Source organism: Rutidosis leptorrhynchoides, chromosome 1, assembly GCF_046630445.1.
Source record: "Rutidosis leptorrhynchoides isolate AG116_Rl617_1_P2 chromosome 1, CSIRO_AGI_Rlap_v1, whole genome shotgun sequence".
NCBI lineage: Eukaryota > Viridiplantae > Streptophyta > Magnoliopsida > Asterales > Asteraceae > Rutidosis > Rutidosis leptorrhynchoides.
This window is the reverse complement of record NC_092333.1, coordinates 302,944,520-302,960,221: the sequence shown is the minus strand read 5'-3', so window position 1 is coordinate 302,960,221 and position 15,702 is coordinate 302,944,520.

Sequence of the window (15,702 nt, the reverse complement as noted above, 5' to 3'; positions counted from 1 at the left end):
CGGGACTTGTTCTAGAGGTAGACATCTATCACATAATATCAAACGCGTTAAGAGATTAATATATCACATAATATTCACATGTTAAAAATACATAGTTTCCAACAAAATTTGTTAAGCAATCATTTTTCAAGTAAACACGGTCGAAGTCCAGACTCACTAATGCATCCTAACAAACTCGATAAGACACACTAATGCAAAATTCTGGTTCTCTAAGACCAACGCTCGGATACCAACTGAAATGTCCCGTTCTTATTGATTAAAAACGTTCCATATTAATTGATTTCGTTGCGAGGTTTTGACCTCTATATGAGACGTTTTTCAAAGACTGCATTCATTTTTAAAACAAACCATAACCTTTATTTCATAAATAAAGGTTTAAAAAGCTTTACGTAGATTATCAAATAATGATAATCTAAAATATCCTGTTTACACACGACCATTACATAATGGTTTACAATACAAATATGTTACATCGAAATCAGTTTCTTGAATGCAGTTTTTACACAATATCATACAAACATGGACTCCAAATCTTGTCCTTATTTTAGTATGCAACAGCGGAAGCTCTTAATATTCACCTGAGAATAAACATGCTTTAAACGTCAACAAAAATGTTGGTGAGTTATAGGTTTAACCTATATATATCAAATCGTAACAATAGACCACAAGATTTCATATTTCAATACACATCCCATACATAGAGATAAAAATCATTCATATGGTGAACACCTGGTAACCGACAATAACAAGATGCATATATAAGAATATCCCCATCATTCCGGGACACCCTTCGGATATGATATAAATTTCGAAGTACTAAAGCATCCGGTACTTTGGATGGGGTTTGTTAGGCCCAATAGATCTATCTTTAGGATTCGCGTCAATTAGGGTGTCTGTTCCCTAATTCTTAGATTACCAGACTTAATAAAAAGGGGCATATTCGATTTCGATAATTCAACCATAGAATGTAGTTTCACGTACTTGTGTCTATTTTGTAAATCATTTATAAAACCTGCATGTATTCTCATCCCAAAAATATTAGATTTTAAAAGTGGGACTATAACTCACTTTCACAGATTTTTACTTTGTCGGGAAGTAAGACTTGGCCACTGGTTGATTCACGAACCTATAACAATATATACATATATATCAAAGTATGTTCAAAATATATTTACAACACTTTTAATATATTTTGATGTTTTAAGTTTATTAAGTCAGCTGTCCTCGTTAGTAACCTACAACTAGTTGTCCACAGTTAGATGTACAGAAATAAATCGATAAATATTATCTTGAATCAATCCACGACCCAGTGTATACGTATCTCAGTATTGATCACAACTCAAACTATATATATTTTGGAATCAACCTCAACCCTGTATAGCTAACTCCAACATTCACATATAGAGTGTCTATGGTTGTTCCGAAATATATATAGATGTGTCGACATGATAGGTCGAAACATTGTATACGTGTCTATGGTATCTCAAGATTACATAATATATAATACAAGTTGATTAAGTTATGGTTGGAATAGATTTGTTACCAATTTTCACGTAGCTAAAATGAGAAAAATTATCCAATCTTGTTTTACCCATAACTTCTTCATTTTAAATCCGTTTTGAGTGAATCAAATTGCTATGGTTTCATATTGAACTCTATTTTATGAATCTAAACAGAAAAAGTATAGGTTTCTAGTCGGAAAAACAAGTTACAAGTCGTTTTTGTAAAGGTAGTCATTTCAGTCGAAAGAACGACGTCTAGATGACCATTTTAGAAAATATACTTCCACTTTGAGTTTAACCATAATTTTTGGATATAGTTTCATGTTCATAATAAAAATCATTTTCTCAGAATAACAACTTTTAAATCAAAGTTTATCATAGTTTTTAATTAACTAACCCAAAACAGCCCGCGGTGTTACTACGACGGCGTAAATCCGGTTTTACGGTGTTTTTCGTGTTTCCAGGTTTTAAATCATTAAGTTAGCATATCATATAGATATAGAACATGTGTTTAGTTGATTTTAAAAGTCAAGTTAGAAGGATTAACTTTGGTTTGCGAACAAGTTTAGAATTAACTAAACTATGTTCTAGTGATTACAAGTTTAAACCTTCGAATAAGATAGCTTTATATGTATGAATCGAATGATGTTATGAACATCATTACTACCTTAAGTTCCTTGGATGAACCTACTGGAAAAGAGAAAAAATGGATCTAGCTTCAATGGATCCTTGGATGGCTCAAAGTTCTTGAAGCAAAATCATGACACGAAAACAAGTTCAAGTAAGATCATCATTTGAAATAAGATTGTTATAGTTATAGAAATTGAACCAAAGTTTGAATATGATTATTACCTGGTATTAGAATGATAACCTACTGTAAGAAACAAAGATTTCTTGAGGTTGGATGATCACCTTACAAGATTGGAAGTGAGCTAGCAAACTTGAAAGTATTCTTGATTTTATGAAACTAGAACTTTTGGAATTTATGAAGAACACTTAGAACTTGAAGATAGAACTTGAGAGAGTTCAATTAGATGAAGAAAATTGAAGAATGAAAGTGTTTGTAGGTGTTTTTGGTCGTTGGTGTATGGATTAGATATAAAGGATATGTAATTTTGTTTTCATGTAAATAAGTCATGAATGATTACTCATATTTTTGTAATCTTATGAGATATTTCATGCTAGTTGCCAAATGATGGTTCCCACATGTGTTAGGTGACTCACATGGGCTGCTAAGAGATGATCATTGGAGTGTATATACCAATAGTACATACATCTAAAAGCTGTGTATTGTACGAGTACGAATACGGGTGCATACGAGTAGAATTGTTGATGAAACTGAACGAGAATGTAATTGTAAGCATTTTTGTTAAGTAGAAGTATTTTGATAAGTGTATTGAAGTCTTTCAAAAGTGTATAAATACATATTAAAACACTACATGTATATACATTTTAACTGAGTCGTTAAGTCATCGTTAGTCGTTACATGTAAGTGTTGTTTTGAAACCTTTAGGTTAACGATCTTGTTAAATGTTGTTAACCCAATGTTTATAATATCAAAATAGATTTTAAATTATTATATTATCATGATATTATGATGTACGAATATCTCTTAATATGATATATATACATTAAATGTCGTTACAACGATAAACGTTACATATATGTCTCGTTTCAAAATCATTAAGTTAGTAGTCTTGTTTTTACATATGTAGTTCATTGTTAATATAATTAATGATATGTTTACTTATCATAATATCATGTTAACTATATATATAACCATATATATGTCATCATATAGTTTTTTTACAAGTTTTAACGTTCGTGAATCACCGGTCAACTTGGGTGGTCAATTGTCTATATGAAACCTATTTCAATTAATCAAGTCTTAACAAGTTTGATTGCTTAACATGTTGGAAACATTTAATCATGTAAATATCAATCTCAATTAATATATATAAACATGGAAAAGTTCGGGTCACTACAGTAATCTCGATAATTCTTTCGGAAATACATCGGGAAATTCTTTTGCGATGGGAAAATCACTGATGTTCTTTTCTTCAGGTTTAACTTCCTTGATGTGTGCTAGAATGATGTAACAACCTTTTCTTATTAGTTTCTGCGCCTTCAAACTACTAATACGATTTAATTTTGCGTTGTTCTTTTCTCCGTACAACATTAAAGGTTTTCCTTTTTCACGCACAATGCGAATCGCATTTTTGAAACAAACGACCTCTGCTCTCACCTTTTTCAACCAGTTCATACCAATTATTACATCAAAACTCCCTAACTCAACTGGTATTAAATCAATTTTAAACGTTTCATCCCCCAGTTTAATTTCTCTATCCCGACATATATTATCTGCTGAAATTAATTTACCGTTTGCTAATTCGAGTAAAAATTTACTATCCAAAGGCATCAATGGGCAACTTAATTTAGCACAAAAATCTCTACTCATATAGCTTCTATCTGCACCCGAATCAAATAAAAATAAGCAGATTTATTATCAATAAGAAACGTACCCGTAACAAGCTCCGAGTCTTCCTGCGCTTCTGTCGTATTAATATTGAAAACTCTTCCACGGCCCTGCCCATTAGTATTCCCCTGATTCGGGCAATTACTTCTAATGTGGCCCAGTTTTCCATATCCATAACAAACAAAGGCGGCATTACTTGTTTCGCCACTATTTGTTCCTTTAGTTCTGTTAAACTTTGGTCCGTAGACCTCACACTTTTTTGCACCAGGGCCAGTTCTTTTAGACTTGGTGCAAAATGTCATGCAAAACCCATTCTGGTGGTACTCTTCACACCTTTGGCATTTTTGGTTTTTGTTGCCTTTGTTGTTATTGAGGTTGTTGTTGAGATTGTTATTATTGTTGGAACGGTTGTTGTAGTTGTTGTTGTTATTGCGATGTTTGTTGTAGTTATTGTTAGGATTGCGGTTATTGTTGCGATTGTTATTACGGTTGTGGTTGTAATTGTTGTTGTTGTTGTATTGGTGACCCTTGTCACTAGTTTCTTCACACTTTCTCTTGAGTTGTTTCGTGTTGGCTTCTTCGGCCGCCTGCTCTTTAATTCTTCCCTCAATCTGATTTATGAGTTTATGAGCCATTCTACTTTCCTTTTGTATGGAAGCGGGCTTGTGTGAACTCACATCTTCTTGAATCCTTACTGGTAACCCTTTTACAAACGCGTCGATCTTCTCTTCTTCATCTTCGAACGCTCCCGGACACAATAGGCACAACTCTGTGAATCGTTGTTCATATGTGATAATGTCGAACCCTTGTGTTCGTAACTCCCTAAGTTCTACCTTGAGTTTATTGACTTCGTTTCTAGGACGGTACTGCTCGTTCATCAATTGCTTGAATGCCGACCATGGTAGTGCGTAAGCAGTATTTTGCCCTACAAGTTCAAGATAGGTGTTCCACCACGTTAACGCAGTACCTGTGAAGGTATGTGTAACGTACTTAACTTTGTCCTCTTCAGTACACTTACTTATGACAAACACCGATTCGACTTTCTCGGTCCACCGTTTCAATCCAACTGGTCCTTCAGTTCCATCAAATTCCAAAGGTTTGCAGGCAGTGAATTCTTTGTAGGAGCATCCTACACGATTTCTTTTGAAATTAGTTCCACTGCTAGATCTAGAGTTATTGTTATTTTGCATCGCAACCTGTACTGCGGCTATGTTTGCTGCAAGGAAAACACGAAAGTCTTCCTCGCTCATGTTCAAATTCTGACGAGTCGCCGGTGCCATTTCCTTCAAAAATAGCCAAAAGAATTGAGTTAATCATATAGAATTTAAGAGTAGTCAATAGTATCTCGTAGCATTATATGAACTTATTTATAAAAGCTTTTTCTTCATATTAGCATTTTATACTTTATATTCGGGTAGTACCTACCCGTTAAGTTCATACTTACTAACTACTATACAACTCAACTACTACGTTTCTATATGAAAAACTTATTACAATAATATTTCAAGTTCAAACCTTATACAAAATATTTTACTAACTTACAATACCGCTATAATACATATAGGATGAAATATAGCACATAATAACTTTACTACTCGGCAGCTATAAAGGCAATTCTAGTTAATACGCAAGTTGCTCAGCAAAAGAAATAAAGAGACGTAATTCATAAGTCCAGAAACAAGTCATGCATTCTGGTTTTACTAAGACGACTTCCCATCCTTGATCTTGTGAAAAGTAACCGTTATGACCATTGGCTAGGCAGCATGTTATCATATCGTCAAAAGGACGAGGGTTTCGTAATGCCCAACAGCCTCGTAGCAATCTAAAAACCTTGTTTCTTACCCCAACTATTGAGTCCGTCACTTGTGAAAATGTTTTATTTAAAAGTTTCAACCCAATGTTCTTTTTCTCAATTTGATGAGAAGCGAACATTATTAACCCGTAAGCATAACATGCTTCTTTATGTTGCATGTTAGAAGCTCTTCCTAAAGAATGGAGTCCTATGTTGGGATACGTTGAGTCAAAATAGGTTCGTAACCCGTAGCGTAAAATTGCATCTGGGTTTCCCGCACTAAATGCCTTAAAGAAAACTTGGCGTAACTTAAAGTCTCCCCAATGTGATATACCCCATATTTCAAAGGAAAGCCTTTTATATACTAAGGCATGCCTGGAATGTCTTTCAAACGTTTGACAAAGTAATTTTTCTGTAACTAATTGTGCTGATGAATTCTGCCCGACTCTAGACAAGATTTCATCAATCATATCTCCTGGTAGGTCTTCTAAAATTTTTGGTTGTTTATACTTAACGTCCATTTTGTTTTTATACTGTAAAATAGACAAGGATTAGATTCGTAAAACATAATTAACAAACAATACAAGCAATTTTTACATAGAACATAAAAGTACAAGCACACTACAATACATATAATACATAACATGATTACAACCCTCTAATCTGAATCACTGGTTTCTTCTTCTTCGGACTTGGTTCGTTTTCCTAATTTTCTTGGGATATATGTTGCTCCTCTAATACGAGTCATCGTTTTCCATAATGGTTTAGAAAAACCTGGTGGTTTAGAGGTTCCTGGGTTATTGTTACAATTTAGGAAATACGGACGTTGCCGATACATATAAAGTTCATCGGGGTTGGAATCAGGTTTCTCTATTTTTATACCTTTTCCCTTATTATTTTCTTTTTCCATATTAAATTGGGTCGAGGTAATTTCTATAACATCATCGGAATCTTCATCGGGATCCGATTCATCGGAAAATTGGTAATCTTCCCAATATTTTGTTTCCTCGGCGGAAACACCATTGACCATTTTTAACTTTGGTCCGTTGGTTGATGATTTTCTTTTATTTAATCGATTTACTGTGGGTATCAATATTTCTTCCTCCGGAACCTCTTCTTCTTCCAGTTCCTCCTCTTCCGATTCCTCCTCTTCTGATTCCTCTTCTTCCGATTCCTCTTCTTCCGGTTCCTCTTCTTCCGGTTCCTCTTCGAGAATTTGTGAATCTTCCCAAATTATATTTGACTCTTCATTATTATTAGGTGAGTCGATGGGATTTGTACTAGTGGTAGACATCTATCACACAATATCAAACACATTAAGAGGTTAATATATCACATAATATTTACATGTTAATAATATATAGTTTCCAACAAAAGTGTTAAGCAATCATTTTTAAAGAAAACACGGTCGAAGTCCAGACTCACTAATGTATCCTAACAAACTCGATAAGACACACTAATAAAAATTTCTGGTTCTCTAAGACTAACGCTCGGATACCAACTGAAATGTCCCGTTCATATTGATTATAAACGTTCCATATTAATTGCTTTCGTCGCGAGGTTTTGACCACTATATGAGACATTTTTCAAAGACTGCATTCATTTTTAAAACAACCATAACCTTTATTTTATCGATAAAGGTTTAAAAAGCATTACGTAGATTATCAAATAATGATAATATAAAATATACTTTTTACACACGACCATTACATAATGGTTTATGTTAACACCTATTTCCTTATGAGGTAAGGCTTAGTATGTCAACACGATACTAGAAGTAATCTAGCTTTAGGTGGGCGAGTGTTGCCGATTGATGTTTGCTCTTGGGAAATAATACCTGCAGACCCGGTTCACAAGTGTAGAAACTTGTGGGGTGGCTTAATCAGTCTATCGTCCGTAGAGCGTAAAAGTGCTAGCCGGATGACTTCTAGTGAGAGAAAGTTCTAGAGAGAGAGAGTTAAAGTCTCTGCTCTCAAATTTGTCAGAATGTCTGAATTGTGTAAAATGACGACCCAAGGGGTCTATTTATAGTGTCAGATCCACCGGATTGTTCGGGGACACGTGTCAAATGATGATACATTCTGTTACTTGTGATCCAAAATTCATGCTGAAAGTGGCGTTCTCCGGCCAGGGCTTACGCGCTAGGCAGCCTTCAGGGCTAACGCATGACGGAGCAACCTGTACAGCGGAGAACGCTCCACAAAACTATTGTTCTCAGTGCTTCTGATGGTAATTTTATGTGATCATTATGCCTTTTATGCATGTATACGATAGGATACACCATTAAGTCCCCCCCAGTTTAATGACTTAAGCATTTGAAAAATGATTAAGTTGTTAAACTTTTGATAACGCATGCCAAACTAGCCTGTTCATTGCCCATTTGCATCGGGGAAAACATTACAGGCATTAAATGCAGACGAATTTTACTGACTCTGTGATGAGTAACTTTAAATGGTTGAGAATCCCCACGCGCCTCCAGCTGTAAAAAGTGTCATTTCGTACCCCACGTTTAAACTTACGCGTACACGTGTCACAATCGTGTCCATAAAAATTGCATCAAAACCCTTTTATCTTCACTTTTTTACCTTTGCCAAGATCTAAAAAGCACATTTCTTCCCAAATCTTCATTTCTTTCTCCATCCTTCAACTCTTTAAGGTTTTATCGTCTTCCAAGGTCAGTTACACTTCATCTTACTGCTATTTCTTTCCTGTTGATATCTTTTACTTTATTACCATGGCTTCTGCACCGAGTACTGGCCAAGAACACGCAGAGCCTTCTTCTTCAAATGCTGCAAACATTCCAGAGGTTAGCACGATGGCTTCATCACTAACAGGAGAATACTTAGACGGTTTGAAGATTGCCTTTCGCCATCTTAATCAATACAACCCTGTTCTTCCTACCAACACACAAACTGCCAACCATCCTTCTGATAGAAAAATTACTTTATACGCCTTACAACTTACTTACGGCAACCTCCATGTTCCTCTTACTAACTTTCTCCTTCGCCTTCTTAGATATTATAAGGCCTGCCTTAGCCAAATGCATCCCCATGGCCTTCAAAAAATTATCCTTTTTGAAATGTACTGTAATGCCAGCAATATTAAGCCTCGCATTAAAGTTTTTATCTCTTTGTTTAGAATTCGTACAATTAGCGACTGCTGGCTTACTATTGATAGTAAACGAAATACTCATTTTGTTGGTACAAATAGAGTATCAAACTTGAAGGACTGGAAGAGTCTGTTTTTCTTTGTTGATGAGACTGTTATACCGGAGGAGTATTCCGTTTTCCGGAAATGGGGTGCTATTGATGCCAGTTTAGGAAAGGGTGTTAAGATTTCTACCGCGGAGCAGTGAATAGTAAATAGTTTGAAAGAGCTCCGCCTTCCACCTAGATCATACGAGAAGTATGAGGGGATTCTTGTGCTGTGTAGAGTGAGTCAAGAATGGCCAAGCACTTCTGTGCCAGTACTTCGTGAGAAGAATCAGGGTAGGATGTGATATGATCATCCTAATATATATATATATACATATATATATATATATATATATATATATATATATATATATATATATATGTATATATATATATATATATATATGTATATATATATAAATGCTCGTCTATTGTTCACCATGTTTTCTTATATTGCTGTCCATGTTTAATTTTTGCAGCCAACCCTGAGATGCAGGTTCGCTCTGCTCTTTTATCCTTCGATCTTGCGGATGAAGTGGAGACCACTAACCGTGCTAAAACTGCTGAAGAGCTAGAGGCAGAGAGGGCTGCAGCTGAGGCTAAGGCTGCTGCTGATGCTGCTGCTACTGAAAAGGGTGAAGAAATTGTTGTTAGCAGTTCTGACACTGAGTCCGGGTCTGAACAGACAGACACTGAACGGACAGCGGATGACACCACCACCGCCGAGCAGCAGACATCAGGCTTAGTTGACATCACGGGTAAAAAAAACCCCACTCATCCAATTAAAAAGACAAGGAAGAAATGCATAGGTTCCAAAAGGGCAAAAAGTTCTGAGGGGAGCCAACAGCAGAAACGCAGAAGAGGTATATTCATTCTGCTCTTTCTTGATAATGCACATGTCTTTGCTTATAACTGTTATATGTGTTCATAATGCTAATTTGTTTCGGTTAGTGATTTTAGCAGAGTCTAATGATAGCCAAGGGAAGGCTATTGAAGGTGATGAACGGAGGCCGGAGGAAAACCTTGAAGGTGAAGGAGATAAGGGTCTGAAAACTCCTGACCCAAACTTTACTCCATTTAATGAATCCGAATTCCATGATTCGAGGATGGAGGATGACGCCTCCTATCATTCTCCACCTCGTAGCTCTACTATCCCTCCTATCACCTCATCTAATGTGCAAGAGCCATCTCTTCCTGCTCATGTGAGGACGTTGCAGGCGATCATTGAGAACCCTGCTACTAAGGACAAAGAATTTTCAACTCTTCTTCAGGTATGAATGATAAAACCTCCTGCATGTATATGCTTGCAATTTATTTTTATTTGAGTTGCTTGAAATTAACCATAAAATTTTTTTCTGCAGGGTTATGCTATCCCTGAGCTGAAACCCCATTTCACCGCTCTCCGCTCTAAGCATCTCAGAGAATCAACTGCTGCAGCTCATGTATTGCTGACCAACCACCTGGATTCTGTGCTGCAACTGCAGAAGCAACAGGAGTCCATATTTGCCTTTGCCCGTACTGAGATTGCCCAAGGTGCAAATGCTCACAATAGAGCTGCTGATGCTGAGCGTGCCTTGACTGATGCTCAGAATATATTGAAGGCTAGAGAAGCTGAGTTGAAAAGTGCTCAGGATGCCGCTGTTGCTCTGCAAGAGGAGAAGGATAGGTTGGTGGATGCTGAAAAGAAAAAGTTTGAGGAGGAGCAGGTGAAAGTGGGTGAGCTGGAGAAGCAGCTGAGTGTAGAGAAGGAAAAGTCTGCTGAGCTTCTCCGGAGGGTGGAGGAAAGGTAGGGTAACTTTGCTGAGATTAAGAAGGGTATACCGGGTCTGATAGCTAAGGTTCTTGGGTCCAAGCTTGTTGGAGACCCCTACAATGATTATGTTGATGCTATGCACACCCATGCTATTTCTGATGTGACAGATAAATTGACCAGACACCTTGCTCCAAACCAGACTCTCCCTGCTGCTATTACTAATCTGATGCTTCCTGGAACCCTTGAGAAGGTTAATGAAGCAATGGACAAGTTGGTTAATCTGAAGATAGATGTGTATGATCAAGTATGCAGCAGGGAGGAGTCCTCTGCTCAGGACGTGCTAAATGTTGAATTTTCATAAACTTGTAACTATTTGATGAACAACCGTTTGTAATAAACGTTGATAATTTGAATGCCATAAATATGTATTGCTTTAATGATTGTGTCTCCTTGCATACTTGTTCCAATTATTTTGTTGTTTCCTGCTTAGAACAAATCTGTGATGCACTGAAGCATATAATAAATTTGTTATGTACAATTGTACATTGTATAACTGAGCAAAGCACTTAGATGGGTGTTTAAGGTAATTCGATTTTGGATGTTTTGCACTGTTAATTTCAGCTGAATGAGCAACATATCAAAAATTCACTTTGCAAACATTATGCCTTCAAACATTCAGTAGGACATTTGTAATTTGTTATATACATTCTGTCATCAAATTAATGAGGAATAGTTATGAAGTGTTTTGGAAGAGTGATTATAAAATAATCTTTCCACCATACGCCTTCCGTCATAAAGTATATAAGGAAGAATTGTGTAATATATTTGGCCTTCATAAAATATAAACTTCTTTCGTTCTGTGAAGTATGTTTTTTATAATGTTTGTCATGACAAGTATCTGAGTTTTGTATTTTGCCTCGGTGCGTTCTAGTAAAACTTTAACGTTTTCTAGCCGATCCCTTTTGCCTTTGCTGGCTGGCACAAAAGCTTCCGCCATTGGAGGTATAAAAATACTCTCCTTCTGTGGGCAGTATATAAATTTAATGTTTTACATTTGTCACATGCAGCACTTTGCATAAGAAAAATATAAAATTTTATTGATCAGTACTGTGCAATACATAAACAATTGATGACGAATTTAGGTGGATCAAGCCTAATTAGTATATCATGAACGTTTATTGTATGCAATTGAAAACATAGGCACTGTAAAGATGACTACAATGGTCTACAGTAAATTGATAAATTTTGTTCTTCAGAAATGCTAACAAACTGCTCTTATTGAAATGATAAATTTTGTTCTTGATAAAATGCTGGAATTTGCTTATTCAAACGCCAAGCACCTAGCACTGTCCTGCCTGAACACTTGATCATGATAGAAAGAACTCCTGAACCTCATCCTCCCTGAACAACCGATTACGCCTCCTCTGATTCATATTGCCTTCTGGTAAGTTTGCAAATGTGGATCGTTCCCTTGTTGGTGCCACATACTGTGAGTGTATGGCGGCTACTCCGTTCGGAGTTGGGAATCTGATCTCTGCATGAGCCGTTGATGTTATCGCTCCAAATTTAGCTAACACTGCCCGCCCAAAAAGGACATTAAATCGAGAGTTGCCGTCCAGAATAGTGAAATCGATTGTTTCGGTTCTCATTAGTGGAAATGTTCCCAAAACGACCTCCAAACGAACTCGCCCCATTGCATTCACTGGCGCTCCTGTTAGCCTTGAAACCTTCAAACTCATCCGCCTAGCTCTAAGCTGCACATGCCTTGGAAAAGCCTTGAAACAATGCCAATAAATGATGTCAGCCTCACTGCTTGTATCTGTGTAGATATGGCTGATGAACTTGTTTGCAATTTCTGCTGAAATGACCACTGGCTGAACGGACAAAGCCCAATTTTGAATTGGTTGAAAAATAATTGAGGCATATCTCCAGCTATCTAACATTGCTATCAACATTGCAATTTTTGCTCACCATACTCATAGTGACTTCCATTCAGCCACACCATTTTGATTACAATGTCTGGAGTTGACTCACACTCCATGATCCGGTTTCCATACTGGTTTCTGTTATCACCTCCGCCATGTTATTCCCTTCTTCTTTTCTCACCTTGATGACTTCCTCCACCATCATTCTTTTGCCATCTAAATTTCCTACGAGGATCATTTCTCCTATATTGTTTTCCTAGCAACAAGTGGTTTAACTCTCCTGCTTTGATCTTTGCGATGATTTCTCTCATCAGAGATTTGCAATTATCTATATCATGACCCCATGCCTCATGAAATTCGCAACATAGCCCACTTTTTGGACTCTCTCTTTCTTCCATAGGTGCCGAAGGATTGAAAGTGGTCCGAATTAGTTCGGTGAAAAGAATCTCTTTGGGAGTTTTGGTCAATGCCATTATCAACGGATGTCTCTCTTTTGGCCTTCTATTGTGATGAAAATTATTGGGATGATTGTTGCCTCTCCATCCACCATTGGAATTGTGATTCCTCCTCTGATTTCTGTCAAAGTACCGCCCTCCGTTGTGCGATTTGCTACTGCTGCTGCCATCAAACTTGTTCATCCCCCACTCACCGGCTCGAACATGCTTCTGTACAACTTCCAACGCCTGATGCAGAGTTTTTGGCAAGTCATACCTTAATGTATGAACAAGTACACTAAACCGTCATTAATCCAAATAGAAAATGAAACCAGATACTAGCTGAGATTCTGGACAATCAGGTATCTTCTGTGCTTCAAGTGTGTATCGCTTCATAAAATTACTCAAGGACTCATTGTGATCTCATGTGCATCAAGATGTGTCAAAGTACAGCTTCGAAGATTTTGATACTGCATAACAAACTTTGCACGGAGGTCCAAATAACTTGTGATGCTTCTTGGCGGCAAGCTAGCAAACCATTCCCTTGCCATTTTATGTAGCACCATTGGAAACATATGACAAGCTACCTCGTCATCCCAATGCTGCAACCTCATTGCACCTTCAAACATAGTGAGGAAATCCTCAGGATCTGTTGTACCATTATAAACTCCAATTGCCGGTATGCTAAGATTTCTAGGCAACGAATAGTTAGCAATTCGATCAATGAAACACTGAGTGGATTCTGCCATAGCTGGTGGCTTCGTAGCTTGCTTTCCAGTAATGAGGGCAAAGAAATTATCTACCGCCACATCACGGACGGCGGGCTGCGCTAAGCGTTGCTTATACTTTACCGGAGCTGTCTGCATAAGGATGTCATTTGAAAGCAATACTGCCTGCTTCTCAGACATGAACTCATCTTTGTCAATTTCATCGTCAGAATCATTATTAATATAACTCAAGTCATTATCATCCTTAGAATCATCAATAAGACTGCCCAGCTTGTCAAGTAGTCTGGATAACCTGTATTTTGATATAGTTTGCTTTTTCATGATTTGCTTGTCTTTTCCATCCGCCACTCGTCGAAAAGGTATGAATGATGGATATCGCCAAGGTTGCATCAACGGTCGCCTCTCTGGATTAGTGAATAATGGTGTATCCTAGGAGATACACGCATAAAAACATCATTTTTATACAGAAAACTCGATCAAAGAGCACAAGAGATAGCTAAATTTGTTGATCTTCAGAATTTACCGCCCAACGTCTAGCAGGCCGCCCAGCGTCAAGCGTAAGCCCTGCAGGAAGCTTCTATGCATAAGCCCTTTAACTCTGCGCGTGAACGGCACGTAGCCACGTCAGCACACGCCATCGACATCCCGGATACTTCACGTAACAGAACCATTCAGTGATTGACACGTGTATCCCGTAAATTTTGAACATTCTATGCCTATAAATAGACCCCCTGGGTCACCACATTTATGAGGATTCTGATCTGAACTTCAGTCAGAGAGAAGTGCACTTTCTCTCTCACACAGTTCTTTCTCACTCTAAAATAACATTAGCCACTTAGCAGCTGTGCGCTAGATGGATCATTACAGATTAATCTACAGATTGATTTAGGCCACCCCACAGATCTTACATCTGTATTCCGGGTCTGCAGAGATTATTTCTCTAGGGCAAACAACAATCAACATTATACGCCATACGCTAAGCAGTTATTCTCTGTACTAGTACCTTACAGCCGCTATACAAAAAATCGTACTAACAGATGGCGCCACCCGTCTCAAAGACCACCAAAACTACCAAGAGCATGAAGGCAACTGAAACAACCTCGTCAAAAACAAAACTTGAACCAGTCGATGAAAACCTCATTGAAAATATACCAGTTGATCAGATAACTCTCGAAGAGACTTCCGTTGAAGAAGAAGATCATTTGCACACTGACATAGCAGATGATCAAGTTCATGAAACCATACCACGATTGAGAAAACCATTGATGGGAGGTTCCAGCACAGGTATATGGAAGGCCAGGCGAGGAACACATAATGTCTCTTTCAAGAATACTTCTGATGTGAATGCTAGGCATAACAGCAAAGGAAAGTCAATTTCCAAATCACAATTGTCCAAGCTATTCAATCAGTTGAATGCCTTAGTTGATGATACAGACAATCAACACAATGATGAAGGTTTTTTGGACGATGATTGGAATTTTGAAGACGAAGGTGAACAATTCTTTATGACTGAAGAAATGGCAAGCAAGTTACTGGACGGAATTTTAACTAAAACAGCGTCATCAGGATTTAAACAAAAGTTAGCACAACCAACCATCCATGCAACATCTGTAGATAGTTTTTTTGCTTTGATTACTGGTGATGAAGCTATCAAACCACCAGCAATGGCAGAATCAACACAGTGTTTTATTCCTCGAATTGCAGATTATCCATTACCAAGAAATTTGGGAATTCCATCAATCGGTGTTTATGATGGTACAATAGATCCGGAGGATTTTTTGACTATGTTTGAAGGAGTTATGAGGTTACAGCTTTGGGAAGATGAAACTGCGTGTCATATGTTTCCAATGGTACTGCAGAAAATGGCACGCGAGTGGTTTGCTAGTTTGCCACCAAGG